The sequence below is a fragment of the Pongo abelii genome, chromosome X (genome assembly GCF_028885655.2).
Source record: "Pongo abelii isolate AG06213 chromosome X, NHGRI_mPonAbe1-v2.0_pri, whole genome shotgun sequence".
NCBI lineage: Eukaryota > Metazoa > Chordata > Mammalia > Primates > Hominidae > Pongo > Pongo abelii.
The window spans coordinates 131215501-131223699 of NC_072008.2; the positions used below are offsets into that span (position 1 = coordinate 131215501).

Consider the following 8199-nt stretch of genomic DNA (forward strand, 5'->3'; position numbering starts at 1 on the left):
AGTGTTCACTACACACGCTAGCTTTCAGCCTCAGGCTGCCCCCATCCCAAGTCCCTTTTCAGTCAGCAGTGGATGAAGAACAAAATGGATTCCAAGGACAAACATTGGGGGCACCAGGTTATGGATGGTGTTTCTCTTGGGAGGATAAATTGGGTTAAAAATAGAGCTAGACTGGGGCAAGCACTCTTGGGAATACCCCAGGACCCCCATCTCTCCCTCTTTGGTGTGTTCTCTGCAGGCTTACCCAAGGCAACTGCTGCAAGGCAAGGAAGGAGCCAGGGTGGAGCCCGGGGTGGTTGGTTAGATCTGCCTTCAGTCCAAGCTAAAGACGTCCTTGAGTTTCCCAATGAGATCCCACCCAGCTCACCAAAATCAATGTTTGTCAGGGATTTTCTGGGCCTAACTAGTAATAAAGAATGCATTTGACTGCTGTGTCTTCTGTGTAGTGTGTATCTCAGTGCAGGTTTGCTCAGAGGTGGCAGCTTAAATCCGCATCTGCCCTTCATCCCACTGAAGTGAAGAAAAGTTCAATCTGATTCACTATTGGAGGGCCCCTCCTCTTCTAAGGAGTTACCCAAGAATGGGGGCAAGGTACTATGTGGACTTAGACAATGATTCCCCCCACACTCATTGTCTAGGTCCACATAGTACCTTGAAGGTGGGCATTTCTGCTGCTCTGGGGCCAGTGGGAGATGGAAATGTCTGCTGATGGTGGAAGCCTTGATGCCTAGGGTCCAGCCTCCTTACATGCACCATGTAGCCATTCTCCTGTGGGGCCCTGCCTTCTTTCTGGGGTCTTTGCATAGAGTAAGGGGTGCTTAGTTATCATGAGCAGAAATCTCCTTCTTTTCTTTCTGTTCTCTAAGTCACTCTTCTGTCAGCATAATTCTGTCAAGATGTTCAGGATTAAAGAAAACCAAATACAGGCTGGAAGCATAAACCTCCCCTAAGATAAGGCAGGGGAAAGATCTGGACATCTTCTTGGAATGAGTATGGTGAGATAAGGGGTGAGCAACAAAAATAATCTTACCATACCAGAAATTTTTCTCAGAGATGTGACAAACATTAAGGGCTTTGTTTACCTGGGACAAGAGTACAAGAAAAGAAGGGGGCTGTTGGGGAACAAACACCTTAACTTTTGTTGGGGAGAGAGACAGATACTATAATATTTTGTATATCCTACTGGCTCCTGTATGTTTGGAAATATGGGTATGTGCAGGTATTTTTTTTTCCTACTGGGTCTAAATCTAGAGCTGGTATGATAGAGGAGGAAGAGTAGAAATTGTAGTGGTGGAGGAAGAGGGGAAGGACTCCAGGTGCTGCCAGTAGTGATGGTAGGAGTGGGCCTGGTGCCGCTGCCTTGCAAGCACTTAAGGAGGTGGTGGTGATACATGAGGAACATGGGTATTGCTCTGAGCAAGTGAATGCAGGGGAAGTGGGAAGAGGCCTATTAGAGTCTTCGAGGGCCTCAGAATAAGAGAAGCACTATTTTCTCTTACTGCTCACCCATTCCTACACTTCTTCATACCCTGCTAGTGAGCCTAGGCAGGAGCAGCATTCCCTTCACACTCCCATTTCCATTTCTACCTTTAATATAAAAGCAGAATCAAAAGAAGCAGCTTGAATAAGGGCACGTCCTGTGTGTGGGACATCAGTTGGCAGGATCGAATGTGGAAAATGCTTCTCCGCCCGCCTCGGACTCCCGAAGTGCCGGGATTACAGGCGTGAGCCACCGTGGCCAGCCTAAAAAGCACTTTTTAAGGGACCTTGGAGTTTTTCCTCAAATGGCTCAACCCTGCAAGCCGGACTGGTCCCAGCACCTCTACCAGAGAGCCACAGTCAACGCTAGGGGTCCAAGTGCCCCCAGCAGGCTCCCCCCAGCTTTCTCCTGGAAGAGGGTTGGGGCCAGCAGGGAATTCTGGGGGTGACACTCATGGTCCAGGAGCCTTCTGGTGCCCAGAAGGTAGAGTGGAAGGTCTGGGGGTGCTCAGCCCTGCTGTGTCCTGGACAGGCTGGTCCCCATGGAAGCTCAGAAGGAAAGTGTGCAAGAGCAGGTCAGGAAGGGACCTAGTGGTCCGCTTACTGCCTAATACCTAGCGGCGCTCTCAGCAGCACCCAGCAGCACTCTGCTTCACGTGGCACTGCTTGCAGAAGAGACGGTTGTCCAGGGGGTAGCAGCCTTGGGTCCTGGGCTCCACAGACAGGAAGAGCCTGCAGTCCTCACACCTGTAGCAATTTACATGGAAGTTTCTTCCCATGCACTTGATTTTGAAGGCATCTTTCCCATCCCGAGGAATAATGGGATTCTCACAGATGCTGCATACGGGGGCGAATTTCTTGTAGAATTCGTCTAGGCAGTACATCTCGTTTTGGCTGCCCAGGGCAAAGCTCTCATCCTGGATGCACCGGGCACAGGTCACACACATGAAGAAGCAGGGGTGGAAGGCCTGGCCCAGGGCCCTGATGATGTGCTCCCGGACCACCTCGCCACACTTGCCACACTTCTCCAGCGTGTCCTGGTAGCAGGGTTCGCAGAGGGGTCACCCATCCTGGTAGAAGCTCTGCCCAGCCAGCTGGCGGCGGCAGGTGTGCCACGTGAAGCACTGGGCGTGGTACTGCCTCTTCATGGCCTCCACAGCCAGCTATTGGGGGGACACGGTTTTGTGGCAGAAGGCACAGATGTCTGTGGATGACTCTCTCTCAACAGGCTCTGCTGGGGAAGGCGAAAGCTCTTCCTCCCCAGGCCTGAGGGGACTGGAGCCAGGCTGGACTGAAGGTCCCTCCGCCGGGGCCTGTGGTCGGGGTGGGGGTGAGGGCAGGTGCCACTGCTCTAAGTCTGCAATGAGTGAGGCACCCATTGGAGCAGGAGCCTCTTCTTCAGAAGACAGGAGCACCGGAGAGGGCAGTGGAGGGGGTGGGACGAGGTCCAGGTCAGGAAGTGCGTCCTCACCATCCAGGACAGGAGGAGGGGGTGAGCATCCTCCATTGGAGAGCTGCAGAGGTGCATCTGGCACTGTGGCTGAAGCCCTGCCAGGGGGTGCCCAGGGGCTGGGCTCTCCCGCTAAGCCAGCTCCGAGTGCCTTCATGGGGGCAGGAGCCTCCCAGGGGAGGCCACATCAGGCCTCACAAACCGCCTGCCTCCCTTCCTCAACCACAGCTAAATCGCGGCACAGGGGTGCAAGGGTGATAAAGACAGACGATGCCACACTCTTCTCAGGCTTTGAGGCCATGGCTTCAGCTCCTGGTGTGGCTGGGATCCAATTCTCCTGGAAGGCCCGAAGGCCCGGAAGTTCAGGCCAGCTCCACTTGTCAGCCCGTGCCTGGGGGCTGCCATCCGATACCCTCATCCATAGGATTCGACCACCTTGACTTGGTTAACTGGAGGTTGCTTGCTTGAACCACTGCCTCATGTGCTTCGATAAAGTAATACATGAAACCACCAACTGGAATAAAACTTAAAAATTCGCTAGAAAACAGTGTAGGCTCAGCATTTGACAGCCAGATAGAGTCTTCTCAGAGAAATTTCCATATTTTTATTACCATCTAGAAAAAAGTAATACTCATCATATTAGTTTGCTAGGGCTGCCTTAACAAAGTACCACAGACTGGATGGCTTAAACAACAGAAATTTAGCCTCACAGGTTTGAAGGCTAGAAGCCCGAAACGAAGATATCGGCAGGGTTGGTTCTTTCTGAGGGCTATGGGGGGATACTCTGTTCTAGGCCTTTCTCCTGGGCGTGTGGATGTTTGTCTTGTCCCTGTGTCTCTTCACATTGTTTCCCCTCTGTGTGTGTCTGCCTTTGTCCAAATTTCTGCTGTTTATAAGAACAGCAGTCATATTGGATTAGGGGCCTCCCTAGTGAGCTCATTTTAACTAATTAAATAAGGTCACATTTGGAAGTACTGGAGTTTAGAACTTCAACATGAATTTTTCGGGGGGACACAATTCAATCCATAACACTAATAAATATAGTTTTTCTACTTAGACATCTGAATTTTAGAACAATTAAGACTATTAAAACTCTTGGAACTCTTGTGTAGTATAGGGGATAAACAGAATTTGAATCCTAGCACTGGCAATTGCTAGCTATGTGATATTAAGCAAGTTGCTTATTCTTTCTCTGCCTCAATTTCCCCATCTATAAAATGGGAATAATTATACCTACTGAATACAGATGTTAATTAATGTATGAAAACATGCTTAGCACGTACTAGTTTCAGTTTATAAAACCATTTGTATGATTATTCTTCCTTACCTAGAAGTAACAGTGAAACCCAACTGATTGGCATTAAACAGGCAGTCTCTCTGAATAGCTATCAAAAAATACATATATATGGACATATACAAATTTATAGTTTCTGACTAGTGAATGGCAAAGCTTGTTAATATCCATGATTCATTTAAAAAAACAGTATTCATTTGGCAGAGAGGAACATAGTGCTAAAGAGTCTTGAGTTCTGTTCTATCTAGGGCAATTAACTTCACTCATTATTTCCATGGTTTAACCAATTAAGTGAGTCAGTTACAGATCAATTGGTATACATATCACCCATTGAATATACCAAAAAACATTGCAAGATAAATCAGCTTTTTAGTTTTTATGGTAATTTCATCTCTTGGTGCTCCCTGTTCTATAAAGAAGAGAAAACATCCTTGATTTTGGAGGAAGTGAAAATGTAACTAGCAACACATTAATTTGATTCCAGCGGCTAAAATTTCAGTTGAATGCACTACAATTTCTTTATAATTGTGAGCATTGTGGTGTGGCTAGGCTACCATGCCTTTTTTTCTGACTGATCATCTTCCTATACTGTAATCAGATTCTGAGGATCAGTCTGTAGCTAAAATAAGAGTGATTTTTATTGTTGATTTCATATAATTACTATGTGAGGGTAGTACATTGGAGCTTTTCATTATAAACACTATGGTAATTGATCATTCCAACTATTGGTTTGAATAACTTAAATGTAACCTGTAATTTCCACAACCTGAAATCAATAAAGTACATTTATTTTTAATTAAATGGATGCAAAAATAAAACCTAGGTAAAATGTGCAAATAAAAACAATAATTCAGTTTTAAGTACTGTATTGGTTATCTATTGCCGTGTAACAAATTACCAGAATTTAGCAGTTAAAGTAATGCACATTTATTATCTCAGTTTCTGTGTGTCAGGAATCTGGGTACAGTTCAGCTGGGACCTCTGCTTTAGGGTCTCTCACAAAGCTGCACTAAAGTTGTAAGCCAGGCCTGGGAGCTCATCTGAAGTTGTCACTGTGAAAGGATCCATTTCCAAGCTCACTCATGTAGTTATTGGCAGGTGTGGTAGACAGAATAATGGTCACTGAAGATGTATGTGTCCTAATCCCTGGAAAACATGAATATGTTATTTCACATGGCAAAGGAGAATTAAGATTGCTAATCAACTAACCTTAAAATAGGGAGATTATCCTGGATAATCTGGGTTGGTGCAATATCATAATAAGGGGTATAAAAGGTGGAAGTGAGAGGCAGAAGAGTAGTCAGTGTGAGAGTGATGCAATGTGAGAAAGATATTCATCCACTTATGAATGTTCCGTACTAATTTTGATAGGGGCATTGAGTTCTTAACTTACTTTGTGTCGACTGCAGGTCATATCCTGTATTCAGTGAACCACATACCCTAACATTTTTCATTGCAGAATTAAATTGATCAAGGATTTCATAGGAAAACTAAAGGACTTAAAACAAATTATAGATTATTACAAAATACAGAAACCTCTCCTAATCTCTTATCAGAGACACAGAAACAGAGCTTTAAATTAAATAAGCCGATTCTTGAAAACCATGTACACAAAGGTCTTACATGTGTCTAAGGCCTTCAGCTCTTTTTCATGGAGTTTATCATGACCCTGAATAGCTCAATATTTAGACATGTAGAAACAAGTCTCAACTGAGAAAAGCCACTTCTCCCCTAATTTGTTATAAGTAAAAGATTGATTGCGAGCACTGAAAGTGAAGATTATGTAATGAGATTTTTCCTCAAAAATGACAACTTGACAATGATTCAAACTGGACATCCTTTTATCTTTATAAGAGAAACAGCATGAATATGTTGATTTAATTTCCTCATCATAATAATGAATTACATGACCAGCTAAAACACTGTTAAAGAATTCACATATTATCATATTCCACCCCTGGGAATACTTGAATGCTTTATAGAGCTACTTTGAGCTAAGATTATATTTAAAGAACCCACAGACATATTTTTATTTGGAAAAAAAAAACTCACTCTATGGCCCTTTGTTATATTCCTCACTTTTCAAAGAAAGATATGACATTCTTGGAGTGTGAGGAGCCAAGATGGCCGAATAGGAACAGCTCCGGTCTACAGCTCCCAGCGCGAGCGACGCAGAAGACGGGTGATTTCTGCATTTCCATCTGAGGTACCGTGTTCATCTCACTAGGGAGTGCCAGACAGTGGGTGCAGGTCAGTGGGTGAGTGCACCCTGCGCCAGCCGAAGCAGGGGCGAGGCATTGCCTCACTCGGGAAGCGCAAGGGGTCAGGGAGTTCCCTTTCCAGGGGTGACAGACGGCACCTGGAAAATCGGGCCACTCCCACCCGAATACTGTGCTTTTCCGACGGGCTTAGGAAACGGTGCCCCAGGAGAGTATAGCCCGCACCTGGCTCAGAGGGTCCTACGCCCACGGAGTCTCGCTGATTGCTAGCACAGCAGTCTGAGATCAAACAGCAAGTCGGCAGCAAGGCTGGGGGAGGGGCGCCCTCCATTGCCCAGGCTCACTTAGGTAAACAAAGCAGCCGGGAAGCTTGAACTGGGTGGAGCCCACCACAGCTCAAGGAGGCCTGCCTGCCTCTGTAGGCTCCACCTCTGGGGGCAGGGCACAGACAAACAAAAAGACAGCAGTAACCTCTGCAGACTTAAATGTCCCTGTCTGACAGCTTTGAGGAGAGCAGTGGTTCTCCCAGCACGCAACTGGAGATCTGAGAACGGGCTGACTGCCTCCTCAAGTGGGTCCCTGACCCCTGACCCCCGAGCAGCCTAACTGGGAGGCACCCCCCAGCAGGGGCAGACTGACACCTCACACGGCCGGCCAGGTACTCCAACAGACCTGCAGCTGAGGGTCCTGTCTGTTAGAAAGAAAACTAACAGAAAGGACATCCACACCAAAAACCCATCTGTACATCATCATCATCAAAGACCAAAAGTAGATAAAACCACAAACATGGGGAAAAAACAGAGCAGAAAAACTGGAAACTCTAAAAAGCAGAGTACCTCTCCTCCTCCAAAGGAATGCAGTTCCTCACCAGCAACGGAACAAAGCTGGATGGAGAATGACTGACGAGCTGAGAGAAGAAGGCTTCAGACGATCAAATTACTCTGAGCTACGGGAGGATATTCAAACCAAAGGCAAAGAAGTTGAAAACTTTGAAAAAAATTTAGAAGAATGTATAACTAGAATAACCAATACAGAGAAGTGCTTAAAGGAGCTGATGGAGCTGAAAACCGAGGCTCGAGAACTACGTGAAGAATGCAGAAGCCTCAGGAGCCGATGCAATCAAATGGAAGAAAGGGTATCAGTGATGGAAGATGAAATGAATGAAATGAAGCGAGAAGGGAAGTTTAGAGAAAAAAGAATAAAAAGAAACGAGCAAAGCCTCCAAGAAATGTGGGACTATGTGAAAAGACCAAATCTACGTCTGATTGGTGTCCCTGAAAGTGACGGGGAGAATGGAAACAAGCTGGAAAACACTCTGCAGGATATTATCCAGGAGAACTTCCCCAATCTAGCAAGGCAGGCCAACATTCAGATTCAGGAAATACAGAGAACGCCATAAAGATACTCCTCGAGAAGAGCAACTCCAAGACACATAATTGTCAGATTCACCAAAGTTGAAATGAAGGAAAAAATGTTAAGGGCAGCCAGAGAGAAAGGTCGGGTTACCATCAAAGGGAAGCCCATCAGACTAACAGCGGATCTCTTGGCAGAAACCCTACAAGCCAGAAGAGAGTGGGGGCCAATATTCAACATTCTTAAAGAAAAGAATTTTCAACCCAGAATTTCATATCCTGCCAAACTAAGCTTCATAAGTGAAGGAGAAATAAAATACTTTACAGACAAGCAAATGCTGAGAGATTTTGTCACCACCAGGCCTGCCCTAAAAGAGCTCCTGAAGGAAGCGCTAAACATGGAAA

General features: G+C 46.0%; 1 pseudogene; it reads right to left on the reverse strand.

Moving 5' to 3' along the window:
* Window positions 1-2105: 2105 nt before the first annotated feature.
* Window positions 2106-3258, reverse strand: LOC100453322 (filamin-binding LIM protein 1-like; annotated as a pseudogene).
* Between the last annotated feature and the right edge of the window lie 4941 nt (window positions 3259-8199).